The sequence below is a fragment of the Pristiophorus japonicus genome, chromosome 6 (genome assembly GCF_044704955.1).
Source record: "Pristiophorus japonicus isolate sPriJap1 chromosome 6, sPriJap1.hap1, whole genome shotgun sequence".
Taxonomy (NCBI): domain Eukaryota; kingdom Metazoa; phylum Chordata; class Chondrichthyes; family Pristiophoridae; genus Pristiophorus; species Pristiophorus japonicus.
Window position 1 is genome coordinate 198,890,230 of NC_091982.1, and position 27,393 is coordinate 198,917,622.

General features: G+C 49.0%; 1 protein-coding gene across 10 annotated transcripts in view; it reads left to right on the plus strand.

The window, feature by feature from the left end:
• lekr1 (Leucine-, glutamate- and lysine-rich protein 1) overlaps positions 1-27,393 on the plus strand; it is a 424,197-nt gene that overhangs the window by 21,395 nt on the left and 375,409 nt on the right. The gene's annotated exons all lie outside the window — the stretch shown is intronic.

Consider the following 27,393-nt stretch of genomic DNA (forward strand, 5'->3'; position numbering starts at 1 on the left):
TAGGTCAGTCCCACCATCCTGGGAATCAATCTGGTGAATCTTCGCTGCACTCACTCAATAGCAAGAATGTCCTTCCTCAAGTTAGGAGACCAAAACTGTACACAATACTCCAGGTGTGGCCTCACCAAGGCCCTGTACAACTGTAGCAACACCTCCCTGCCCCTGTACTCAAATCCCCTCGCTATGAAGGCCAACATGCCATTTGCTTTCTTAACCGCCTGCTGTACCTGCATGCCAACCTTCAATGACTGATGTACCATGACACCCAGGTCTTGTTGCACCTTCCCTTTTCCTAATCTGTCACCATTCAGATAATAGTCTGTCTCTCTGTTTTTACCACCAAATTGGATAACCTCACATTTATCCACATTATACTTCATCTGCCATTCATTTGCCCACTCACCTAACCTATCCAAGTCACTCTGCAGCCTCATAGCATCCTCCTCGCAGCTCACACTGCCACCCAACTTAGTGTCATCCGCAAATTTGGAGATACTACATTTAATCCACTCGTCTAAATCATTAATGTACAATGTAAACAGCTGGGTCCCCAGCACAGAACCTTGCGGTACCCCACTAGTCACTGCCTGCCATTCTGAAAAGTACCCATTTACTCCTACTCTTTGCTTCCTGTCTGACAACCAGTTCTCAATCCACGTCAGCACACTACCTCCAATCCCATGTGCTTTAACTTTGCACATTAATCTCTTGTGTGGGACCTTGTCAAAAGCCTTCTGAAAGTCCAAATATACCACATCAACTGGTTCTCCTTTGTCCACTTTACTGGAAACATCCTCAAAAAATTCCAGAAGATTTGTCAAGCATGATTTCCCTTTCACAAATCCATGCTGACTTGGAACTATCATGTCACCATTTTCCAAATGCGCTGCTATGACATCCTTAATAATTGATTCCATCATTTTACGCACTACTGAGGTCAGGCTGACCGGTCTATAATTCCCTGTTTTCTCTCTCCCTCCTTTTTTAAAAAGTGGGGTTACATTGGCTACCCTCCACTCGATAGGAACTGATCCAGAGTCAATGGAATGTTGGAAAATGACTGTCAATGCATCCGCTATTTCCAAGGCCACCTCCTTAAGTACTCTGGGATGCAGTCCATCAGGCCCTGGGGATTTATCGGCCTTCAATCCCATCAATTTCCCCAACACAATTTCCCGACTAATAAATATTTCCCTCAGTTCCTCCTCCTTACTAGACCCACTGACCCCTTTTATATCCGGAAGGTTGTTGGTGTCCTCCTTAGTGAATACCGAACCAAAGTACTTGTTCAATTGGTCTGCCATTTCTTTGTTCCCCGTTATGACTTCCCCTGATTCTGACTGCAGGGGACCTATGTTTGTCTTTACTAACCTTTTTCTCTTTACATACCTATAGAAACTTTTGCAATCCGCCTTAATGTTCCCTGCAAGCTTCTTCTCGTACTCCATTTTCCCTGTCCTAATCAAACCCTTTGTCCTCCTCTGCTGAGTTCTAAATTTCTCCCAGTCCCCGGGTTCGCTGCTATTTCTGGCCAATTTGTATGCCACTTCCTTGGCTTTAATACTATCCTGATTTCCCTAGATAGCCACGGTTGAGCCACCTTCCCTTTTTTATTTTTACGCCAGACAGGAATGTACAATTGTTGTAATTCATCCATGCGGTCTCTAAATGTCTGCCATTGCCCATCCACAGTCAACCCCTTAAGTATCATTCGCCAATCTATCCTAGCCAATTCACGCCTCATACCTTCAAAGTTACCCTTCTTTAAGTTCTGGACCATGGTCTCTGAATTAACTGTTTAGTGCAGGGATTTATGGTTCAGTAGCCATTCCTATTTCAAACTTTATCTGCCTTAAATAAATATGAATGGTGCTGAACTGAATTGATTTATAATTATAAATGCTCCCAAGGTAAATATTTATACTGATCTTTTGTTTCTATATTTCACGCTCTGAAGCTGACAATCAGAAGCACCCTATGAGTTGGCGTATTGTTTAGAATCCTCTCTTCAGTTATCATCATAATGAATCTTGCCAGTGACATTACAAATGAAGTTGGAGAGCAGCAGGCAGCTCTCTGAATTCTTGATGCCACTAGAGAAAAGCATCTTGTAGGATGACAGGGGCTGAGGTGGCACTTCAATAGAATAGACTTCCCCTTTAATAACCTCAGATACTACAGCAATTAGAATACAATTTTGTGAGCAACAGATGAACAATTATCAGCATAATTGTTTGCTGATAACTTTATTATTATGATTAAGAATCATACGTGCTTTTGCATTAAGAAAACCCATCATCATAGGCAGTCCCTCGGAATCGAGGAAGACTTGCTTCCACTCATAACATGAGTTCTTAGGTGGCTGTACAGTCCAATATGAGAATCACAGACTGTCACAAGTGGGACAGATAACCATTGAGGGAAGGGGTGGGTGGGACTGGTTTGCTGCACGCTCTTTCAGCTGCCTGCGCTTGATTCCACTGCCTGTGCAAAAAGACATTTTGACGGATCGGAAAAGCTGGTTTTTGGCGCATGCGAATCGCGCGCGAGATACGGTGTTTGCGAGGCCTCGCCAGGTGTGTGCGCACATCATACGGACCCATCGAGGCTGCAATTTTCTCACTTTCATTTTGCACACAATCATATATAACCTCTGAATTCTGAGGAGGCGAAATGACCCCTTTTTATAGCCCTGTTAGCACCTCTGGGGGGCGCTAATGGGGCACAATGGCATTTTCACCTGGGGGAGGGGGAGTGCTACCAGTTTTCGGGAAATTTTTCCAGAGGTTGGGGGTGCTGTTTTGACAGTACTGCGCCCCGCAATTAAAGCCCTGGGCCGGCGCGCAACCGGTAATGATGTCATTGGCATGTGAGCTGAGCCCTCACCATCCTGCGCCGAGCCCTTTGTGCACCGCGAGCGAAAATACCCCATGGGCCGTGAGGCTGGCGCAGGCGAATGTCAACGGCAGTTTTGCAGGTCGCAAAGCTGGCGGACATCCGCTGCTGGGGTGCCCCTTAAAAGGGAGGCCTTTCGCACCCCGGGCTGGCATCTTTATTTGTCGGTCGACACTTGGGTCAGCCTGACAATGGCGGCCCTCGTGTCCACTGGGCTGCCATCGTGCAACCCCGGCACATTTTGGATGCCGGGCTGCTGGGCCGGTCTAATGCGTCCCTGGTCATCATCGTAGGCAGTCCCTCGGAATCAAGGAAGACTTGCTTCCACTCTAAACATGAGTCCTTAGGTGGCTGAACAGTCCAGTACGAGAACCACAGTTCCTGTCACAGGTGGGGCAGATAGTCGTTGAGGGAAAGGGTGGGTGGGACAGGTTTGCCACACGCTCTTTCCGATGCCTGCGCTTGATTTCTGCATGCTCTCGGTGATGAGACTCTAGGTGCTCGGCGCCCTCCCGGATGTCCTTCCTCTACTTAGGGCGGTCTATGGCCAGGGACTCCCAGGTGTCAGTGGAGATGTTGCATTTTATCAGGGAGGCTCTGATGTGTCCTTGTAACGTTTCCTCTGCCCAACTTTGGCTCGCTTGCCGTGAAGGAGTTCCGAGTAGAGTGCTTGCTTTGAGAGTCTCGTGTCTGGCATGCGAACAGTGTGGCCTGCCCAGCGGAGCGGATCAAGTGTGGTCAGTGCTTCAATGCTGGGGATGTTGGCCTGGTTGAGGACGCTAACATTGGTGGGAATTTGCAGGATCTTGCGGAGACATCGTTGGTGGTATTTCTCCAGTGACTTGAGGTGTTTACTGTACATGGTCCATGTCTATGAGCCATACAGGACGGCGGGTGTTACTACAGCTCTGTAGACCATGAGCTTGGCGGCAGATTTGAGGGCCTGGTCTTCGAACACTCTTTTCCTCAGGCGGCCGAAGTCTGCATTGGCGCACTGGAGGCAGTGTTGAACCTCGTCATCAATGTCTGCTCTTGTTAAGAGGCTCCCGATGGGAAATGGTCCACGTTGTCCAGGGCCGCGCCGTGGATCTTGATGATTGGAAGGCAGTGCTGTGCGGCGGGGACATGCTGGTGGAGGACCTTAGTCTTACGGATGTTTAGCGTAAGGCCCATGCTTTCGTACGCCTCAGTAAATATGTTGACTATGATTTGGAGTTCAGCCTCTGTATGTGTCTAGATGCAGGCATCGTCCGTGTACTGTAGCTCGACGACAGAGGTTGGGGTGGTCTTGGACTTGGCCTGGAGACAACAAAGGTTGAACAGGTTACCACTGGTTTAGTTCCACTCCAGCGGGAAGCTTGCTGACTGTGAGGTGGAGCATGGCAGCAAGGAAGATTGAGAAGAGGGTTGGGGCAATGACGCAGCCCTGTTGAACCCCGGTACGGACGTGGATTGGGTCTGTAATGGATCCGTTGGTAAGGCTCACGGCCTGCATGTCGTCGTGGAGCAGACGGAAGATGGTGACGAACCTTTGGGGGCATCAGAAGCGGAGGAGGACGCTCCATAGACCCTCAGGGTTGACAGTGTCAAAGGCTTTTGTAAGGTCGAAGCTGGCCATGTATAAGGGCTGGTGCTGTACCCTGCAGTTTTCCTGCAGCTGTCGCGCTGTAAAAATCATGTCCGTTGTGCCCCGTTGGGGACGAAATCCGCACTGCGACTCCAGGAGGAGCTCCTCAGCCACAGGGAGAAGACGGTTGAGGAGGACTTTAGCGATGACTTTCCCAGTGGCTGATAACGGAGATTCCTCTGTAGTAGCCGCAGTTGGACTTGTCCCCTATTTTAAAGATGGTCACGGTCACTGCATCTCTGAGATCTCCCGGCATGCTCTCCTCCCTCCAGATGAGAGAGATGAGGTGCCTCTCCGCCATACTTTAGTGCCTCAGTGGGGATTCCGTCTGCTCCCGCAGCCTTGTTGTTCTTAAGCTATCTTATGGCTGTCCCAATGGCCTGTGAGTGCACAGCGGCCCACTCCTTTAATGGAAGTGGTGGGGCGTTGTGGTGTGTCAGCACTACATGGAGCATCTGCGTAGTGCTGGCCTGCTCTGCCCAGCTGTGAACTCAGTGCCACGCTGCCGCCCTGAGAATGCCCCTCAAAGGAAGCTGAGCGCCGGAGACAGTGCTCTACTTCCTTTGAGGGGCGTCTGGTCCGGGCCGGGCACAGGAGGTCCTGCCCCCGGAAGGTTATCATCCCCGATCAGGGCAAGGAGTAATTTCTAGTCATGAATGTTTTGAAGAGATAGTGATATCATTTTTTTTAAGTGAAAGCATCACAGCATAGTGCCCATGTTCTGAAAACAACTGGCTATTCAGCCTGTGGGATTGATTGATTCACACATTGTATGTACATTCTTACTGGTCAGTGTTTTCAGGAATTGCAAGTACAGAATAAAACCTCAGAATATGCACTACACCAGATACCCCCATTATAGGCCAACTCGGCTTATTTAAATCATACAAAGTTTTAAATGGTGCAAAACTTTTTTCTCCCATTCTTATAAACAAATAAGGACTCCAATGACTTTATTTAATCAAATTATTGTACCAAGAGATAAAAATAAGAGATAAATCTTTATGGATTGCCTATGTGGAACTATTGAATTACACTTGCTAGATATACTATTCTTGGGGCTATTCTCCAAGTCTGAGCATGAGCTTTCCCAGCTTATGTAGCCTCTGTAATAATTAATGCAACTGCAATGGCATAGAAGTTAGTCAATAGTATATATGAATCACAACTCGGTTTCAGACTTGTGAAAACAAGCTCTGGATTGTGCATACATCAAACCTGGCCCCACATTTATAGATTTTTGCTCCACCTTCCATAAATAAATAGGAAATCTTGGTTCGTTATGCCAACCAACACTGGCCTAATACATACCAGTACTAGATATTTAAACAAGCATATAACTGAAAGTAAGTTGCCATCTTAGAAACCTAATTACAGATAAAAAATTAACAAATATAACAAGCGATATAAGTGTACTAGACAAAAAGACAAAACTCCCTGATTTCAGGGGTAACTGTCTCTTTACTCTTGTTCATGACAGCTGGCACTCCTTTGTAAATCCAAATGCACTGAAACATCTACCCATGTCTGTGTTGCTCCTGTTCCTGCTATTTACGTCCCATACAGCATCAGCTTCAATTCCAGTTTAAGCCTCATATAGCACATTGCATTTCTTGGTTCTACGCACTCTAAAGCAGCTTTCAATTTGTGATGTGTACCTTGATAAAATAAAGGCAGCTAATCTGCTAGAAACATATGGGGCTAATTATAGCCTAGAAATTACTGTTGGAGATATTAGTGGATGCATGTTCAATGCATTCGTATGTCCATTATTTTAGCAGAGTGACTATATGCACTGTGTTTTTCTGCGCCTGCGTCCTCTGGACTCCGCCCCTGACTCCTCTCGCACGTGCGCTGGGAACTGGAACTGGAACCGGAACCGGAAGTGAGGCCCCGACCAGTCCGCTGCTGAAACATTGCTTCCAGCCTTTACATTATTGCGGCTTTCTGTGAGAGAGAAAACATCGGAGGTATTGGGAGAGAGCGAGGCGGCGATGGGCGGGGAGAAAGGCGACACGACCGGGGGGGGGGAAGAGAGAACGAGCTGGAGTGGGGAGAGAGAGAGAGAGAGAGCGAGCAAGCATGGGGGGAGAGAAGAGAGAGAGCATGGGGGTGGGGTGTGTGGTGGAGAAGAGAGAGAGCTGTGGGGGGGGGGGGGGTGGGGGGAGAAAGAGAGAAAGCTTGGGCGGGGATAGAGAGAGAGAGAGAGAGCCTGGGGGAGGGGGGGAGGGAGAGAGAGAGCCGGGGGCAGAGGGGTGGGGGGGCTTGTGGGGGAAGAGGGAGAAAGAGAGCCGGCGAGGGGTGGGGGGGGGCGGTGGGGGAGAAAGAGAGAAAGCTTGGGGGGGAGGGCAGAGAGAGAGAGAGAGAGAGCGTGTGCGGGGGGTGGGGGGGGCAGAGAGAGAGAACGTGGGGGGGCCGGGCAGAGAGCTGGTGGGGCGGGGAGGAGAGAGAGAGAAAGCCCGGGGGAGGGAGAAAGAGAGAGAGCCGGGGGTGGGGGTGAGGGAAGAGGGAGAGAGAGAGCCGGGGGGTAGGGGGGGGAAGTGAGAGAGTGAGAGAGAGGTGGGGGAGGAGAGGTGGATGTGGAAAGAGAGATGGGGGTGGGGTGGGGGCGGGAAACAGAGAGAGAGATGAAAACCGGAAGTCACAACATTGTCACTATTCACTTCATACCCAATTAACCTGTTAACAATCTGTGACCCACACACAATGTCTTTGGTGGGGGGTGGGGGGTGAGATCATGCAATTGCGCTGGGGGGGGAGGCAGCACTTGCGCTGGGGTAAGGGACTTCGGCTGGGAGAGGCATGCATTTGGGCTGGGGGGAGGATTAACTTTGGCTGGAGATGGGAAGGCATGCACTTGGGCTGGGGGGGAGGGAACTTGTGCTGGTGGTGTCAGGGACTTCGGCTGGGGGAGGGGAGGCATGCACTTGGGCTGGGGGAGGGGAGACATGCACTTGGGCTGGGGACAGGGGTTTGGGAGGCTTTTGCTGGGAGCGCTATCCTCTCTGTGACTGCTTGCAGGGGAATTCTGAAGTCAAAATGGCTCGAATTACACTTTGCAAAGCCACTCAGAACTTAGGTTTGGCGGTTCCAATTACACACTCCAGAGAAACTTCTGGGTGTGGCTTATCCTCCAAGGGGACCAATCAGCAATCGGGCCATGTGATAATGGAGTGCCAATCAGTCAGAAACACAGTGCAAATAAGCCTGTCCTTATTTTAATGTCAACATTAACCCTTTTATAATAAATGGGTTAGCACATGTTAAAACAATGGTCTGAAAGGTATCATACAATGCATTGATATTCTATGAGTTTATAGGCTTAGTGCAACTTTCTGGCCGGCATTTTACCATCCATAGTACGGATCAAAGAATCCCATAAAGTCACAATGCTTGAATTCCTTCTATGTCAGAAAGATATTAGCTTATTAATTAATTGTTTCAGCTCTCACTAAGAAAAATAACAAAGGAGAACGTAATGACTGCAGAAAAGTTTAAATTTATCTGTGGCGGAACAGTTTGAATTTCCAATTTGTTTGAATGGAGGAGACCCAAACTAAGCTAAATGGAACATCTGGATTTTGTCCGCCTTTCATATCCCTGTGCACACTATGATGCACAGAACAAATGGAAGCTGGGGAATAATAATGGGTTTATTTTAATGAGTCTTGTTAATGGTTTCCCTCAGGATATTTTTTCTTGTAAATGGTATCATAATCTTTCTGTGTCTTCAATGTAAAAGAAAGAAGAAAAAACTTGCATTTATATAGTGCTTTACATGACTTCAGAACATCCCATAGCGCATCACAGCCAATGTAGTATGTTTTGAAGTGTAATCAATCATGTAATGTAAGGAAATGCAGTAGCGAATCTATGCATAGCAAGGTGCCACAAAATAGCATTGGGATAAATGACCAGATAATCTATGTTAGTGATGTTGGTTACGGGACAAACATTGGCCAGGCCATCCAGAAGAACTTCCCTGTCCTTCCTAGAATAGCGCTATGGGCTCTTTTATATCCATCTGACCGTGTCTCATCTGAAAAACATAGAAAACATAGAAAATAGGTGCAGGAGTAGGCCATTCGGCCCTTCGAGCCTGCACCGCCATTCAATAAGATCATGGCTGATCATTCCTTCAGTACCCCTTTCCTGCTTTCTCTCCATATCCCTTGGTCCCCTTAACCGTAAGAGCCATATCTAACTCCCTCTTGAATATATCCAGTGAACTGGCATCAACAACTCTCTGCGGCAGGGAATTCCACAAGTTAACAACTCTCTGAGTGAAGAAGTTTCTCCTCATCTCAGTCCTAAATGGCCTACCCCTTATCCTAAGACTATGTCCCCTGGTTCTGGACTTCCCCAACATCAGGAACATTCTTCCCGCATCTAACCTGTCCAGTCCAATACGTCACCTCTGACAGTACTGTACTGAAATGTCACTGCCGTCTTCTCACTAGATTATTGCCACGCTCAGTTTGCTGTGTTGCATCTATTCATATAACCCAATTCTTATTTGGTGCATGTGTGTTATGATGCAACACCATAATGCCTTTCTTAAAAATTACCAGAAAAAATACATTGTTATCTAAAAATAGTATTTGTGAATTAAATTATTAGTTCTCAAACTACCGCGGTTCCAGGTTACAAAATGTGAATTAATTTTGACCATTTGTTCAAATAGTATCATGTGAAAGCTAGGAGACACACCAACACACACACACACACATTAATGAACCTTCATCACAGTAGGCTGACAGAAAATGAATAAGCTTCAAGTGTGGACAGTCATGTTTCCTGGATACTAGTTTTTAATGATTGCACTTGATATTCTATTTATTCTATGAGGCGTTACTAAGTTTTAAGAGCTTCTAAAATGAAACATATGGGTGTGGTGGTAATTTTCCAAATATGTGCAAATCATAAAAAGAGATGTAATCTACAAAAACAATTAGTAATTAAAACAGGAAGCTTCCCTGGCACCATCGAGCACTCGTGCAAAATATACATTCCTGTAACATTTCTGTGGGATTTTTAAAATTGTGATTCATGACCATTTAGGAGAGGTTGCAAGACTGGACAAATTGTACATAATCTGGAAGTTATATGTGTATGAGTCACCTCATGATCCTAGCTATTGAGCACCTTCACAAAACACTCACTCTTTGGTGTCGTGAAGTATCATAGTATTCAAAGCTGTCATAAAATTTATGTGCAACTTTCTTTCAGATAAAAAATTCAATTTGAATGTTTTCTGGATTAAATTTTATTCTGCATGATGTCATATAAAGATACAATTTTATCAATTTCTCAAGAGGTCTCTAAGTCTGTAGGGATCTATTCAAGAAGTATATTATAATACGGGGTGTGTTTTATATGATTTCTTTGAGGGAGCAGTAAACTATGTATATTTTATTAGAGGTTGTGGGAAATCCGGCAGTGTTGTTGTAGGGCGCATAAAATAAGTCAAATTGGAATTCTGTGTTAATCTGAGGTTTGAGATTGAGCCTTCTCATGACACAAAGTAATTTCTAATGCTTTTTTCCCCATCGGCAACACAGTTTCCTTTAAGGTATTTAACAGTTTACAAGAATTGAGAAGGCAGAGAGGATACTGCAGTGTTAACCATCCGAATTGTATATATGGAAAAGAAGTAAAAACAATTTTGGCTCGAAATGCAGTCTTGCAGTTGTGAAAGGTTGGTTGGTTGCTTCTAGACAGCAGTTTCTGGAGTCAGTATGTACAATATCTAAGCTTGTTTGTTCAGAAAGAAAAGAAGTGACAGCTTGTGAGAACATAGTGTTCTTTTCATCATCAGCCTAGTTTAAGTTGTCCTTTTTGTGCTTGATTTTTATTCACAGACTTTTATTCACAGAATAAAATCACTTGACGTTCCCATTCTCCAATACTAAATTCTTTAATTTCAGAAAAATAATCATTGGAGGATGTAGGGAAAAATCTATATAGATGTGGTAAGGCTATGTTTCTGGCAAGGTTACATTTGTAACTTGGTCTGGAAGGTTGATGCATTCTACATTTAAAGATACTAGCATATCAATTCTCAAATGGGAGTGGATTAGCTCAATGTTGCAACACCTTGCAGCACCAATGAAACACATTATAGCAGCGTGGGATGCAGTTTCAGTTTCCCACACTGCTGATTTCCTAATCTCATCCATGCTGCTGTAGGGAGGCATTAAGCAGAGACCAGATGTGAAAATCGGAAGAATTATCCCGAAGTCCCTGAATTCACATTAGTTAGTTGGCATTGCTGAGGACTTAAAAGAGGTTAACTGCCTCCCTTCTTGAATGTAGGCACTGTGTGATCTAGAGAGAAAACAAGAGAGATTTTGGGGCCGAAATTGCTCCTTTCTGTAAGGCCTCTGGCCACCTGAAAGCGGCAGTCACAGATCGTTGCGGAATGACCGCTGAATCTCCATGGAGGGGCTGCCATTTTAGAAATTTCCCTTCCTCTGGTTTGAAGCGGTGTCCAGGACCACGCCGCCTGTTTTCTGCCACAGTGTGCACGTGCCGACCCTTTACTGACCGGCGGGGATCCATTCCTGAACATAAGAACATAAGAATTAGGAACAGGAGTAGGCCATCTAGCCCCTCGAGCCTGCTCCGCCATTCAACAAGATCATGGCTGATCTGGCCGTGGACTCAGCTCCACTTACCCGCCCGCTCCCCATAACCCTTAATTCCCTTATTGGTTAAAAATCTATCTATCTGTGATTTGAATACATTCAATGAGCTAGCCTCAACTGCTTCCTTGGGCAGAGAATTCCACAGATTCACCACCCTCTGGGAAAATAAATTCCTTATCAACTCGGTTTTAAATTGGCTCCCCCGTATTTTGAGGCTGTGCCCCCTAGTTCTAGTCTCCCCGACCAGTGGAAACAACCTCTCTGCCTCTATCTTGTCTATCCCTTTCATTATTTTAAATGTTTCTATAAGATCACCCCTCATCCTTCTGAAGTCCAACGAGTAAAGACCCAGTCTACTCAATCTATCATCATAAGGTAACCCCCTCATCTCCGGAATCAGCCTCGTGAATTGTCTCTGTATCCACTCCAAATCTAGTATATCCTTCCTCAAGTAAGGTGACCAAAACTGCACGCAGTACTCCAGGTGCGGCCTCACCAATACCCTATACAGTTGCAGAAGGACCTCCCTGCTTTTGTACTCCATCCCTCTCGCACTGAAGGCCAACATTCCATTCGCCTTCCTGATTACCTGCTGCACCTGCAAACTAACTTTTTGGGATTCATGCACAAGGACCCCCAGGTCCCTCTGCACCGTAGCATGTTGTAATTTCTCCCCATTCAAATAATATTCCCTTTTACTGTTTTTTTTTCCCAAGGTGGATGACCTCACACATTCCGACATTGTATTCCATCTGCCAAACCTTAGCCCATTCGCTTAACCTAGCTAAATCTCTTTGCAGCCTTTCTGTGTCCTCCACACAACCCGCTTTCCCACTAATCTTTGTGTCATCTGCAAATTTTGTTACACTACACTCTGTCCTCTCTTCCAGATCATCTATGTATATTGTAAACAGTTGTAGTCCCAGCACCGATCCCTGTGGCACACCACTAACCACCGATTTCCAACCCGAAAAGGACCCATTTATCCCGACTCTCTGCTTTCTGTTCGCCAGCCAATTCTCTATCCATGCTAATACATTTCCTCCGATTCTGCGTACCTTTATCTTCTGCAGTAACCTTTTGTGTGCCACCTTATCGAACGCCTTTTGAAAATCTAAATACACCACATCCATCAGTACATCTCTATCCACCATGCTCGTTATATCCTCAAAGAATTCCAGTAAATTAGTTAAACATGATTTCCCCTTCATGAATCCATGCTGCGTCTGCTTGATTGCACTATTCCTATCAAGATGTCCCGCTATTTCTTCCTTAATGATAGTTTCAAACATTTTCCCCACGACAGATGTTAAACCAACCGGCCTATAGTTACCTGCCTTTTGTCTGCCCCCTTTTTTAAACAGAGGCGTTACATTAGCTGCTTTCCAATCCGCTGATACCTCTCCAGAGTCCAGAGAATTTTGGTAGATTATAACGAATGCATCTGCTATAAATTCCGCCATCTCTTTTAATAACCTGGAATGCATTTCATCGGGACCAGGGGACTTGTCTACCTTGAGTCCCATTAGCCTGTCCAGCACTACCTCTCCAGTGATAGTGATTGTCTCAAGGTCCTCCCTTCCCACATTCCCGTGACCAGCAATTTTTGGCATGGTTTTTGTGTCTTCCACTGTGAAGACCGAAGCAAAATAATTGTTTAAGGTCTCAGCCATTTCCACATTTCCCATTATTAAATCCCCCTTCTCATCTTCTAAGGGACTAACATTTACTTTAGTCACTCTCTTCTGTTTTATATATCTGTAAAAGCTTTTACTATCCGTTTTTATGTTTTGCGCAAGTTTACCTTCGTAATCTATCTTTCCTTTCTTTATTGCTTTCTTAGTCATTCTTTGCTGTTGTTTAAAATTTTCCCAATCTTCTAGTTTCCCACTAACCTTGGCCACTTTATACGCATTGGTTTTTAATTTGATACTTTCCTTTATTTCCTTGGTTATCCACGGCTGGTTATCCCTTCTCTTACCACCCTTCTTTTTCACTGGAATATATTTTTGTTGAGCACTATGAAAGAGCTCCTTAAAAGTCCTCCACTGTTCCTCAATTGTGCCACCGTTTAGTCTGTGTTTCCAGTCTACTTTAGCCAACTCTGCCCTCATTCCACTGTAGTCCCCTTTGTTTAAGCATAGTACGCTCGTTTGAGACACTACTTCCTCATCCTCAAGCTGTATTACAAATTCAACCATACTGTGATCACTCATTCCGAGAGGATCTTTTACTCGGAGATCGTTTATTATTCCTGTCTCATTACACAGGACCAGATGTAAGATAGCTTGCTCCCTTGTAGGTTCTGTAACATACTGTTCCAAGAAACAATCCCGTATACATTCTATGAATTCCTCCTCCAGGCTACCCCGTGCGATTTGATTTGACCAATCGATATGTAGGTTAAGATCCCCCATGATTACTGCCGTTCCTTTTTCACATGCCTCCATTATCCCCTTGATTATTGCCCCCCCACCGTGAAGTTATTATTTGAGGGCCTATAAACTGCACCCACCAGTGACTTTTTCCCCTTACTATCTCTAATCTCCACCCACAATGATTCAACATTTTGTTCATTAGAGCCAATATTGTCTCTCAAAACTGCCATGATATCATCCTTTATTAACAGAGCTACCCCACCTCCTTTCCCTTCTTGTCTATCTTTCCGAATCGTCAGATACCCCTGTACGTTTAATTCCCAGTCTTGGCCACCCTGCAACCACGTTTCTGTAATTGCCACCAAATCATATCCATTTGTAATGATTTGTGCCGTCAACTCATTTACTTTATTTCGAATGCTGCGTGCGTTTAGGTAGAGTGTTTTAATACTAGTTTTTAAACCATGATTTTTAGTTTTGACCCCTCCTGCAGCCCCTTTATATTCAGTGGCCCTTTTTGTTTTTTGCCTTGGGTTTCTCTGCCCTCCACTTTTACTCATCTCCTTTCTGTCTTTTGCTTTTGTCTCCTTTTTGTTTCCCTCTGTCTCCCTGCATTGGTTCCCATCCCCCTGCCATATTAGTTTAACTCCTCCCCAACAGCACTAGCAAACACTCTCCCTTGGACATTGGTTCCGGTCCTGCCCAGGTGCAGACCATCTGGTTTGTACTGGTCCCACCTCCCCCAGAACCGGTTCCAATGCCCCAGGAATTTGAATCCCTCCCTGCTGCACCACTGCTCAAGCCACGTATTCATCTGAGCTATCCTGCAATTCCTACTGTGACTAGCACGTGGCACTGGTAGCAATCCTGAGATTACTACTTTTGAGGTCCTACGTTTTAATTTAGCTCCTAGCTCCTTAAATTTGTCTTGTAGGACCTCATCCCTTTTTTTACCAATATCGTTGGTACCAATGTGCACCACGACAACTGGCTGTTCACCCTCCCTTTTCAGAATGTCCTGCACCCGCTCCGAGACATCCTTGACCCTTGCACCAGGGAGGCAACATACCATCCTGGAGTCTCGGTTGCGGCCGCAGAAACGCCTATCTATTCCCCTTGCAATCGAATCCCCTATCACTATCACTATCGCTCTCCCACTCTTTCTCCTGCCCTCCTGTGCAGCAGAGCCAGCCACGGTGCCATGAACTTGGCTGCTGCTGCCCTCTCCTGATGAGTCATCCCCCTCAACAGTACTCAAAACGGTGTATCTGTTTTGCAGGGGGATGACTGCAGGGGACCTTCCTTGCACTGTTCTTGCACTTGCCCCTTGTGAAATTGCCCCTTTTGCTGTCGGTACACTCGCTGTGGCTTAGCGGCATGGCCGCCCTTAAAGGTGAGGGCATACTGCTGGTGACGCCATGTTTTTTTTTTTGTCGGCTGACTGCCAGGTCGAGCCGACAGTTATCGCCGCAGGTTTGGCTGGACCGCCAACAGACTGCCTGACACCCCTTCTTGAGTGCCAGGCCACTGGCCCAGCTGAAACCCTCCCTGGTGGCCCAGTGATTGCCACTGTAGTGGCTGCAGAGTTCGCAGCGGTCCTCCGCTTTAACTGAAGGGGAGAGACATTGTGACGCATCAGCGCGATGCAGCATGTCCACGTCACGCAGACGTGGACAGAGTAGATAGAAACTGTTCCCTTTGGCAGAAGGTCGAGAACCAGAGGACATAGATTTAAGGTGATTGGCAAAAGAACCAAAGACTACAGAAGGAAAAAAAAACTATTTTACACAGCGACTGGTTAGGATCTGGAATGCACTGTGTGAAAGGGTGGTGAAGGTGGATCCAATCACTACTTTCAAAAGGGATTTGAATAAGTTCCTGAAAGAAAAACATTGCAGGGCTACAAAGAAACATAAAAACATAGAAACATAGAAAATAGGTGCAGGAGTAGGCCATTCGGTCCTTCGAGCCTGCACCGCCATTCAATAAGATCATGGCTGATCATTCCCTCAGTACCCCTTTCCTGCTTTCTCTCCATACCCCTTGATTCTCTTAGCCGTAAGGGCCTTATCTAAATTCCTCTTGAATATATCCAATGAACTGGCATCAACAACACACTGCGGCAGAGAATTCCATAGGTTAACAACTCTCTGAGTGAAGAAGTTTCTTCTCATCTCAATCCTAAATGGCCTACCCCTTATCCTAAGACTACGTCCCCTGGTTCTGGACTTCCCCAACATCAGCAACATTCTTCCCGTATCTAACCTATCCAGTCCCGTCAGAATCTTATAAGTTTCTATGAGATCCCCCCCCCTCATCCTTCTAAACTCCAGTGAATAAAGGCCCAGTTGATCCAGTCTCTCCTCATATGACAGTCCAGCCATCCCTGGAATCAGTTGCTATGCACTCCCTCAATAGCAAGAACATCCTTCCTCAGATTAGGAGACCAAAACTGAACATAATATTCCAGGTGAGGCCTCACTAAGGCCCTGTACAACTGCAGTAAGACCTCCCTGCTCCTATACTCAAATCCCCTAACTATGAAGGCCAACATACCATTTGCCTTCTTCACCGCCTGCTGTACCTGCATGCCCACTTTCAGTGACTGATGAACCATGACACCCAGGTCTCGTTGCACCTCCCCTTTTCCTAATCTGCCACCGTTCAGATAATCTGCTTTCGTGTTTTTGCCCCCAAATGGATAACCTCACATTTATCCACGTTATACTGCATGGGGGGAGTGAGACTCGCTGAGGTTTAATGAGTATAAGCCCATCCTTCTCACCTTTCTTCACAAGACAACCCCTTCGTCTCAGGAATCAAATGAGTGAACCTTCTTTTGAACTGCCTCCAATGCAAGTATATCCTTCCTTAAATAAGGAAACCAAAACTGTACACAGTACGCCAGGTGTGATCTCACCAATGCCCTGTACAGTTATAGCGAGACGTCCCTACTTTTATACTACATCCCCCTTGCAATAACGGCCAACATTCCATTTGCCTTCCTAATTACTTGCTGTACCTGCATGCTAACTTTTTGTGTTTCATGTACAAGGACCCCCAGACTCTTCTGTACCACAGCATTTTGTAATCTCTCTCCATTTTAAATAATTTTGCTTTTTTATTTTTCCTACCAAAAGTGGATAACCTCACAGTTTCCCACATTATACTCCATCTGCCACATTTTTTCCCACTCACTTAGTCTATCTATATCAGATTCTCTGTGTCCTCCTCACAACTTGCTTTCCTGCCTATTTTTGTATCATCAGCAAATTTGGCTACATTACACTCGGTCCCTTCATACAAGTCATTAATATAGATTGTATTAATAAAATCATTGAATGTATTTAAGGTGGCAATAGACAGATTTTTGAAAGATAAGGGAGTCGAGGGTTATGGGGAGCAGGCGGGGAAGTGTTGAGGCCAAGATCAGATCAGTCATGATCTTATTGAATGGCAGAGCAGACTTGAGGGGCCAAATGGCCTACTCCTGCTCCTATTTCTTATGTTCTTATTGTAAATAGCCCCAGCATTGATCCCTGTGGCACCCCACTAGTTACAGTTTGCCAATCTGAAAATGACCCATTTATCCCGACTCTTTTTTCTGTTGGTTAGCAATCCTCTATCCATCCTAATATATTACCCCCAACCCCATGAGCGCTTATCTTGTGCAGTAACCTTTTATGTGGCACTTCATCGAATGCCTTCTGGAAATCCAAATACACTACATCTACTGGTTCACCTTTATCCACCCTGCTCGTTACATCCTCAAAGAGCTCTAGAAAATTTATCAAACATGATTTCCCTTTCATCAAGCCATGCTGCCTCTGCTTGACTGTATTATGATTTTCTAAATGTCCTGCTACTACTTCCTTAATAATGAACTCCAGCATTTTCCCACTGACAGATGTTAGGCTGACTGGTCTGTAGTTTCCTGCTTTCTGTCTCCCCCCCTTCTTAAATAAGGTGTTATATTTGCAGTATCCAATCCGCTGGGACCTCTCTAGAATCCAGGGAATTTTGGTAGATTACAACCAATGCATCCATTATTTCTGCAGCCACTTCTTTTAAGACCCTAGGATGCAGGCCATCAGGTCCAGGGGACTTGTCCACCTTTAGTCCCATTATTTTGCTGAGTACTTTTTCTCTAGTGATACTGATTGTTTTAAGTTCCCCCCTCCCTATAGCCCCTTGATTATCTATTATTGGAATGCTATTAGTGTCTTCTACCATGAAGACCAATACTATTTGTTCAAAGTCTCTGTCATTTCCCTGTTTCCCATTATTAATTCCACAGTCTCATCCTCTAAGGGACCAATGTTTACTTTAGTTTCTCTCTTCCTTTTTATAGTCTGTTTGTTTTTATATTTCTTGCTAGTTTATTCTCAAAATCTATCTTCTCTCTTTTTTTTAGTCGTCCTTTGTTGGTTTCTAAAAGAATTCCCAATCCTCTGGCCTACCATTAATCTTCATAACATTGTATGCTTTTGTCTTCAATTTGATACCATTCTTAACTTCCTTAGTTAGCCACGGATGGTTCATCCTTCTCTTAGAGTCTTTCTTTCTCACTGGAATCTTTGCTGAGAGTTATGAATTAGCTCCTTAAATGTCTGCCACTGCTTATCTACCATCTTGCCCGATAATCTATTTTCCCAGTCCACTTTTGCCAACTTGTCTTCATACCTTCGTAATTGCCTTTATTTAAGTTCAGGACCCAAGTTTGAGACCCTAAAACTGAATTTGAAATTCTAAAATGCTATGATCACTCTTCCCTAGAGGATCCTTTTAAGAACATAAGAACATAAGAATTAGGAACAGGAGTAGGCCATCTAGCCCCTCGAGCCTGCTCCGCCATTCAACAAGATCATGGCTGATCTGGCCGTGGACTCAGCTCCACTTACCCACCCGCTCCCCGTAACCCTTAATACCCTTATTGGTTAAAAATCTATCTATCTGTGATTTGAATACATTCAATGAGCTAGCCTCAACTGCTTCCTTGGGCAGAGAATTCCACAGATTCACAACCCTCTGGGAGAAGAAATTCCTTCTCAACTCAGTTTTAAATTGGCTCCCCCGTATTTTGAGGCTGTGCCCCCTAGTTCTAGTCTCCCCAACCAGTGGAAACAACCTCTCTGCCTCTATCTTGTCTATCCCTTTCATTATTTTAAATGTTTCTATAAGATCACCCCCCATCCTTCTGAAGTCCAACGAGTAAAGACCCAGTCTACTCAATCTATCATCATAAGGTAACCCCCTCATCTCCGGAATCAGCCTAGTGAATCGTCTCTGTACCCCCTCCAAGGCTAGTATATCCTTCCTTAAGAAAGGTGACCAAAACTGCACGCAGTACTTCAGGTGCGGCCTCACCAATACCCTATACAGTTGCAGCAGGTCCTCCCTGCTTTTAGACATAGACATAGAAAATAGGTGCAGGAGCAGGCCATTCAGCCCTTCTAGCCTGCACCGCCATTCAATGAGTTCATGGCTGAACATGAAACTTCAGTACCCCCTTCCTGCTTTCTCGTCATACCCCTTGATCCCCCGAGTAGTAAGGACTTCATCTAACTCCCTTTTGAATATATTTAGTGAATTGGCCTCAACTACTTTCTGTGGTAGAGAATTCCACAGGTTCACCACTCTCTGGGTGAAGAAGTTTCTCCTCATCTCGGTCCTAAATGGCTTACCCCTTATCCTTCGACTGTGACCCCTGGTTCTGGACTTCCCCAACATTGGGAACATTCTTCCTGCATCTAACCTGTCTAAACCCGTCAGAATTTTAAACGTTTCTATGAGGTCCCCTCTCATTCTTCTGAACTCCAGTGAATACAAGCCCAGTTGATCCAGTCTTTCTTGATAGGTCAGTCCCACCATCTCGGGAATCAGCCCATCCCTCCTCGCAATGAAGGCCAACATTCCATTCGCCTTCCTGATTACCTGCTGCACCTGCAAACTAACTTTTTGGGCACAATGGTGGAGCAGTGGAGGCGTGGCCTATTCAATTGGAGCTGAGCTGCTGTGAGGGAAGGAACTACCTGCTTTGCTCCTGCTTGGGAAGGCCTGGAGTGAGCCCTGAGAACAGCCCAGGAATAGGAGGGAAGGGCTGGCTTGCTACCCATTCAACATCCGGAGGGAGAGGAGGAGCGCAGAAACATTTATTATTTACTACAACTACAGAGAGTTGGAGAGAGTGGGAAAAAACAACAACCTGTGTGGAAGGAGGGAGATTCTACAACATTCTACAGGTGGGTGTTGGTGCATTTCCCCGAAAGACATTGTTTTATTGGTGGGGGGAGGAAAGAAGACTTTTCGAGGGCCGGAACATCGCGGGGGGTGTGTGTGTGTGGAAGTGTGTGTGGGGGCCTTGCTTACAACTAGGCCCCACACACCATTGAAGCACCCCTCCCCCATTGCCTAGCCTGGGATAGCTGGAGCTACCAGGCTGATAACTATTAATTACCCTGGTTAACATCGTTGGGAGTGTGTGCCTGTGTGGCTCCAGCTGCCCCAGGTGAAGACATCTTCTCCCCCCGACCCGAAGACCACCCCAAAGACTGTGTTTTGTTTGCCATCTGGAGAGTGCACCCACCCATCGCTGTGAGGGGAGACCTGCCCTCGCAGCCTCCCTCTTTCCCACACCCCCTCACTCTATCTCTCTCTGTCTCTCCCCTCTCTCTCTGAGAGCCCTTTCCTCCTAATTTAAAAAAAAAATTAAGACAACTGAGCAGAGGGAGCAAGGCCCCTCCCCAATTGTCAACTAGGGGAGAGGTGTGCCTCGTTAAGAGCTCCTCTGCTCAGTCTTATTGAACGAGGCCAATTAAGACCATTAAGGCCTGTGACTTTGGGGTGGGTGTAGCCCTTAAAGGGACCCCGTGATGGCGACCCCATCCACGCCGGTGGCAGGGCCAGCAAGGACATATGCGCAGGTGGCGTCCACATCCTCCTGCGCCACCTGCTGCCCTGCCACCTTTCAGACTTATCACCAAGAAACACGGGGTCAAGAGCTACACTCACCCCACAATGAGCATCGAGGAGTGCGTGCGGGCGATGGCTGGGGTAGTCGGCCCCTCGGCCATTGTCGCAGCCTCCAAGATGTCTGGGAAGGCTGTGTTCTTCCTGGGGTTGGAGCGGGCGGTATCCCTGGCCCTTGAAAAGGGGCTCACGGTGGGCGGGACGTTCCTGCCGGTGGACCCTCTCGAGGCCACCATGCAGAGGGTCATCATTTCAAACGTCCCGCCCTTTGTTCCCGCTGAGCTCCTCCTCCCTCACCTACACCAACTGGGGGAGGTAAGGTCGGGTATCAACCCCATACTGCTCGGCCTCAGGGAGAGCAGCCTGCGCCACGTGTTCTCCTTCCGCCGCCAGCTCTTTGTCCGGCTGGCGCGGGAAGAGACGACAGAGGGCAATTTTAATGTGGTGCACGAGGGGACTGCCTACCGCGTCTTCTGGACGTCGGACGGCATGCGGTGCCATGTCTGCAGGGAGGTGGGGCACGTTCGCATGAACTGCCCTGCCTCCAAGGCCGCCAAACCACCGAAGGCGGCCAAGGCTGGCGCCGCCGCCACCCCCCCCCAGTAGCGTCCGCGTGCCGGGAGCCGTAGGTGCGCGGGCATCGCCGGGGGCCTTTGGTTTCACGGCCTCTGGCGGGGGGGAGAGAGAGCGTCCGATCGGAAAGAAGGCGTGGAGGAAGGCGAAATATCTCGAGGCGGGTCCCCTCGGTGCGCCAGACAGCTTGAACACCGCGCTCAGCCCAACCCAGTCATCGGCGAGCGCGGGGTGCCCTGAGCCCGTGCCCGAGCCCTTGACCAATACTGCAGAGGGGCTCGGGCAAGAAAAGAAAAGAAAAAGGGGGGTGTGGAGCGGGAGGCCTCGGCAGACATGGAGGTCTCCCTGCCTCCGCGCACCCCCAGGAACAAAAGGAGGCGCCACTCCAATGAGGCGGAGGGGGAACAACATCCCTCCGCGGAGGAGTCGGTGCCCGCCGCGTGTCCCGCGTCCCCCACCAGCGCCCCCAAGCTGCGCTGTAGGCAAGAGGAGTCTGTCCCCGGAGAGGGTGAGACAGTCGAGGCTGCCCAGCCTCTGCCTCCCGGGGATGGCGTGGAAGATCTGTCTGTCGTGGGGTCGTGGGGCCAGCGGAGGAATGCATTGCCGCCGGGCCGAGCGTCCCGGGGACTGAGGCGGGCAGGGCCGAAAAGGCCGAACCTGAGCCCGCCCAGCTATTAATCAACTTCCCCCGGGAGTTGCTCGACCCGGCAGAAACTGAAATTAAGAATATTTTAATGACACTGTACATGCTGGGCCGGAGGGTGGCAGCGGGGAGGGGGAGGAACACCCACCCTCGCCCCTTACTTTGGAGTTGGAGGGCCTGGGGATTTCCTATGGCCGGGTCTCTCCTTGTTCCCCGGTTCCGGGGGTAGAGGGGGAACCCCTTCCGCTGTCGTTTCCCGACCCAGCACCATTTTTAAAAGAGCCCAGTGGGGACTCCTCTGCCGATGATCCTGGGGGTGGGTTCGGGGCAGAGCCAGGGCCGGTTGGAGCGGCCGGGTCGTTTGCCGTACCTTGTGCGGTCGATGGGCCGGCTGCTGGCGGCCACCTCCTGGAGGAGGACGGAGACTCGGTGGGGGACGCGGGAGAAGATCTAGAGACCACCGCCAGTGAGGCGGTGGATCTGCTCGCGACCGCCACTGAGACCCTCCTCATTCCTGCAAAGGAACTCCGGGACCTTTTGGCCCAGAGCCGGGGTCGCTGCAACCAAGCCCATCTGGCCCTGGGAAAATGGTCCGAGCCAGAGCTGATCAAGGGGTCCGTCCGCGCCGCCGCTAAAACCTTGGCCGCGGGCGGGCCCTTGACAAAGGCGCAATACCTTGAGCAGCGCGAGCTCGAGGGACTCCTCGCTGGGCTGCGGAGGGAGTGGAGGTCAACAAAAGACTCCGCTCCCTCCCCCACAATAGGTTAAGGTAGAGGTTGCATTATGCTTTTGCCACGAAGATAACCATAGCCAGCCTCAACATCAACGGCGGCAGAGGGGCACGCCGTAGATTTGACAATTTTTCGCTCCTGCGGGAGGGGAAATATGCGGTGTGCTTCCTGCAAGAAACCCACACCGTTCCGGGAGACGAAGCCACGTGGCTCCTGGAATGGCAAGGAGAGGTCCGCATGAGCCACCTCACCGCCACTTCTAGTGGGGTGGCCATCTTGCTGGGCCCGCATTTTCAGCCGGAGATCTTGGGGGTCGAGGAGCCCGTGCCAGGCCGCTTGCTGCACGTAACGGTTCGCCTGGGGGACGTGCCGCTCCATCTCGTGAACGTGTATGCCCCTCCGCCCGGCCCGCAGCAAGCGCGCTTCTTCGACGAAGTGTCCGCTCTTCTTGGCTCCGTCGACATCGGCGACTGCATTGTCCTCGGGGGGGATTTTAACTGCACCCTCGAGGCGAGGGACCGCTCCGGTGCCCCGCAGAGCATGACGGCGATGGAGAAGTTGAGGGACCTGGTCGGGTCCTTCGACTTGGTGGACGTCTGGCGAAATCTCCACCCCGACTCCAGCGCCTTTACTTGGGTGAGGCCTGGAGTAGGATGGTCCAGAGTCGACCGCCTTTACGTGTCTCGGGCGTACGTTTCCTGCGTCCCGGCGGCCTCCATGCAGCCGGTGCCGTGTTCGGACCACCACCTGGTGTGGGCGGAGCTCGCTTCGCTCCGCGCGAGGACGGGGTCTGCGTACTGGCACTTTAACAACCGGCTGCTGGAGGACGTGCGGTTCCAGGACTCGTTCCGTCGATTCTGGGCTGACTGGAGAAGGAAGCGGGGGGGCTTCCCCTCCTTGAGGCTATGGTGGGACGTGGGCAAGGCTCACGTCCGCGTCTTCTGTCAAGAGTACGCGAGGGGGTCGACCAAGAGGCGGGCGGCCAGGGTCGGGCGCCTAAAAAAAGAGGTGCTCGACCTGGAATACCGTCTCGGTCAAGTCGTCGATGACCCGGCCCTGCGGACGGTGTACGAAGCTAAGAAGGCCGCGCTGAAGGACCTGCAGCTCGTCGGGTCCCGAGGCGCGTTCGTGAGGTCGCGGATCCGGTTCCTGCGGGATCTGGACCGCGGCTCCCCCTTCTTCTACTCGCTGGAAAAAAGGCAGAGTGTCCGTAAGCAGCTCTTGACGCTGCTGGCCGACGACGGCTCTCTCGTCTCGGATCCGGAGGGCGTCAACAACAGGGCCCGTGAATATTACGGGGCTCTGTTCTCTCCGGATCCGTCCAGCGAGGAAGCGCGTAGAGTTTTGTGGGAGGACCTGCCGAAAGTCAGCCCGGAGGGCGGTGAAAATTTGGAAGCTCCGCTAAGCCTGGCGGAGCTGACCGGTGCCCTCGACCGGCTCTCGAGGGGTAAAACCCCGGGGCTGGACAGGCTGACCGTGGAGTTCCACAGGGCGTTCTGGGACGTCCTGGGGAGTGACTACGCGCGGGTCCTGGGGGAAAGTCTGGCGACCGGGGAGATGCCCCTCTCTTGGCGCAGGGCAGTCATCGTCCTGCTGCCTAAGAAGGGCGATCTCCGCCTTCTTAAGAACTGGCGCCCGGTCTCCCTCCTCAGCACGGACTACAAAATCTTCGCCAGGGTGATGTCTGCTCGCCTTGGTGCCGTGCTGGATCACATGATCCACCCCGACCAGTCCTACATGGTCCCGGGCCGGACAATCCACGACAACGTCCATCTGGTCCTGGACCTCATCCATCATTCCCAGGAGGCTGGTTTGTCGGTCGCCTTCCTATCTCTCGACCAAGAGAAGGCGTTCGACAGGGTGGATCACGACTATCTGCTCGGAACTCTGCGCGCTTTTGGGTTCGGGACGCATTTCGTCGCCCGGATCCGACTTTTGTACGCCGCCGCGGAGTGTCTGATTAAGGTTAACGGGTCCTTGATGGCGCCCCTTCGCTTTAGGAGAGGGGTGTGCCAGGGATGCCCCATGTCCAGCCAGTTATATGCCGTCTGCGTGGAGCCTTTCCTGCGCCTCCTGCGGACGAGGTTGACGGGACTGGCTCTGCAAGGGCCGGGCGTGGAGGTCGTCCTCTCGGCTTACGCCGATGGCGTGCTCCTCGCGGTAGAGGATCCCGCTGACCTGCGGAAGATGCGTGAGTGCCAGGAGATTTACTCGGCCGCGTCCTCCGCCAGGATCAACTGGGAGAAATGTTCGGACTCCTGGTGGGTCAGTGGCGGGTGGACTCCCTGCCGGAGGAGCTCAGGCCTTTTGCCTGGAGCACGACCCATCTCCTCTATCTGGGAGTCTACCTTAGCCCCGACGAGGAAGCCTGGCCGGCGAACTGGCAGGAGCTGGAGGCCAAGGTCGCCGCTCGCCTAGGGCGCTGGACAGGACTGCTCCGAGTGCTGTCCTACAGGGGTCGAGCGCTAGTCATAAACCAGCTGGTGGCCGCAATGTTGTGGTACCGGCTGGTCACTTTGACCCCTCCCCCTGCGTTTGTCGCCAAGATACAGAAGAAGCTGGTGGACTTCTTCTGGAACAACAGGAAGCACTGGGTCTCTGCCGCGGTCTTGAGTCTCCCGCTTGAGGAGGGCGGTCAGTCATTGGTGTGCTTCAGCGCCCAGCTCGCGACTTTCCGTCTTCAGACCCTGCAGAGATACCTTTACGTCGAGCCCCCTCCTAGGTGGTGTGCTCTGGCGACGTATTTCTTCCGCCAGCAGCGCGACCTCAATTACGACACGCAGCTCCTGTTCGTGAACTTGGGGGGTGTCAGGACCGCCCTCCGGGAGCTGCCTGTCTTTTACAAGGAACTCATCAGGGTCTGGAACAAAGTCTCCACCAAGCGCAGCTCTCCGCCGGCTGGAGTGGCGGCTGTCCTGCAGGAGCCGCTGCTCGGGAATCCGTACCTCCACGACCGAGGTTTTATGTGGCGGTCGGAAGAGAGGGCTGTGGCTGGTGAGGTGACCAGGGTCAGGTACCATCTTGCCGTCCGGAGGAGGCGGGGGTCCCCGATGGAGGGCACTCTACGCGGGAGTCCTTCCACTATTCATCGGGGACTTGGCCTGGAGGGTGGTGCATGGAGCAGTGCCGTGCAACAAATTTTTAAGCCGGTTCACGGACTCCCAGGCCGCCTGCAATTTCTGCGGTCTGGAGAAGTCCGTGTTCCATGTTTTTATTGAGTGCACGAGGTTGCAGCCCCTGTTTTATTATTTAAAGGGGCTGCTCCTGAAATTCTGGCTGCACTTCAGTCCCACTCTCCTGATCTTTGGGCACCCTGTGCGGGGGGGAGCGGGTAGGTCTGAGGGCCTCCTCGTAGGACTGCTCCTCGGCACGGCCAAGGGTGCCATCAGCCGGTCAAGGCAGCGCGCGGTCGAGGGGGTCGTTCAACCTGACTGCCTGCCTCTCTTGCGCTCTTACATCCGGTCCAGGGTGTCCTTGGAGATGGAGCACGAGGTGGGCACCGGTGGGACTGGAGTGCATCATCACGCCCGGCAACCAAATTTTAATTTGATTTTACGTTTTAAAGTTTAATTTGTTTTAATTGCCGGTGCTTTTAGCGTCCCCCTCCTCTTTTATAGGGGGCACTGGAAAAAAAAATGTGATTTTAGTGCCCAAAAATAAAACCCAAAAAAAGAAAAACACAAAAAAAAACCCACAAAAAAGGAAAAAAAGGGCCTTGTAAATGTCTGGTGTGTCATCCAGGTCGGGTGGCACGGATTAATGTTTTATGTTTTCAGATAAACTCCAAAAAGAGTTTCATACACAAGGACGCCCAGGTCCCTCTGCACCGCAGCATGTTGTAATAAGGTTCCCAGCCTTGGTCCCCTTACAACCACATCTCTGCAATGTCTATCCGATCTATTTCTATTTGTGCCGTCAACTCATCTATCTTGTTAGGAATGTTGCGTGCATTCCGATTAAAAAGCTTTTCATTTTGCCTTTTCACCATTTTTCCCTACTCTGACCCCACTTTCTGATGCACTTTTATGCTTCTATGCTCTGTCCCTTTCTGTCACACTCTGGTTATCATTACCCCTATCGCTACCCTGCACTATTGTCTTCCCCTTTCTCTTTGACTTTTTAAATATCCGCTCACCTGAACCCTCCCTCACACTATTTAGCTTAAAGCCCTATATACAGCCCTAGTTATGTGATTCGCCAGGACGCTGGTCCCAGCATTTTTGTAAATTTTTTCTTCAACCTCTGAGGCTTTCACATCCTTCCTAAAGTGCGGTGCCCAGAATTGGACACAATACTCCAGTTGAGGCTGAAGCAGTGTTTTATACAGGCTCATCATAATTTCCACGCTTTTGTACTCTATACTTCTATTCATGAAGCCAAGCTTTTTTAACCGCTTTCTCAACCTTCCCTGCCACCTTCTGTTTCTCTGTTCATGCACCTCCTCTAGAATTGTACACTTTAGTTTATATGTCCTCTCTTCATTCTTTCTACCAAAATGTATCAATTTACAATTTTCTGCGTTAAATTTAATCTGCCAATTTTCCGCCGATTCCACCAGCCTGTCTGTCCTCTTGAAGTCTATCACTATCCTCCTCACTATTCACGATACTTCCAAGTTTTGAATCATCTGCACATTTTGAAATTGTGCCCTGTACACCCACATCCAATTCATTAATATATATCAATAAAAGCAGTGGTCCTAGTATTGACCCCTGGAGAACACCACTGTATACCTTCCTCCAGTCCGACAAACAACCATTCACCACTACTCTCTGTTTTCTGTCACTTAGCCAATTTCGTATCAAAGCTGCTTCTGTCCCTTTTATTCCATGGGCTTCAACTTTGCTGGCACGCCTATTATGTGGCACTTTGTTGAACGCCTTTTGGAAATCCATGTACACCACGTCAACTGCATTGCCCTCATCAACCC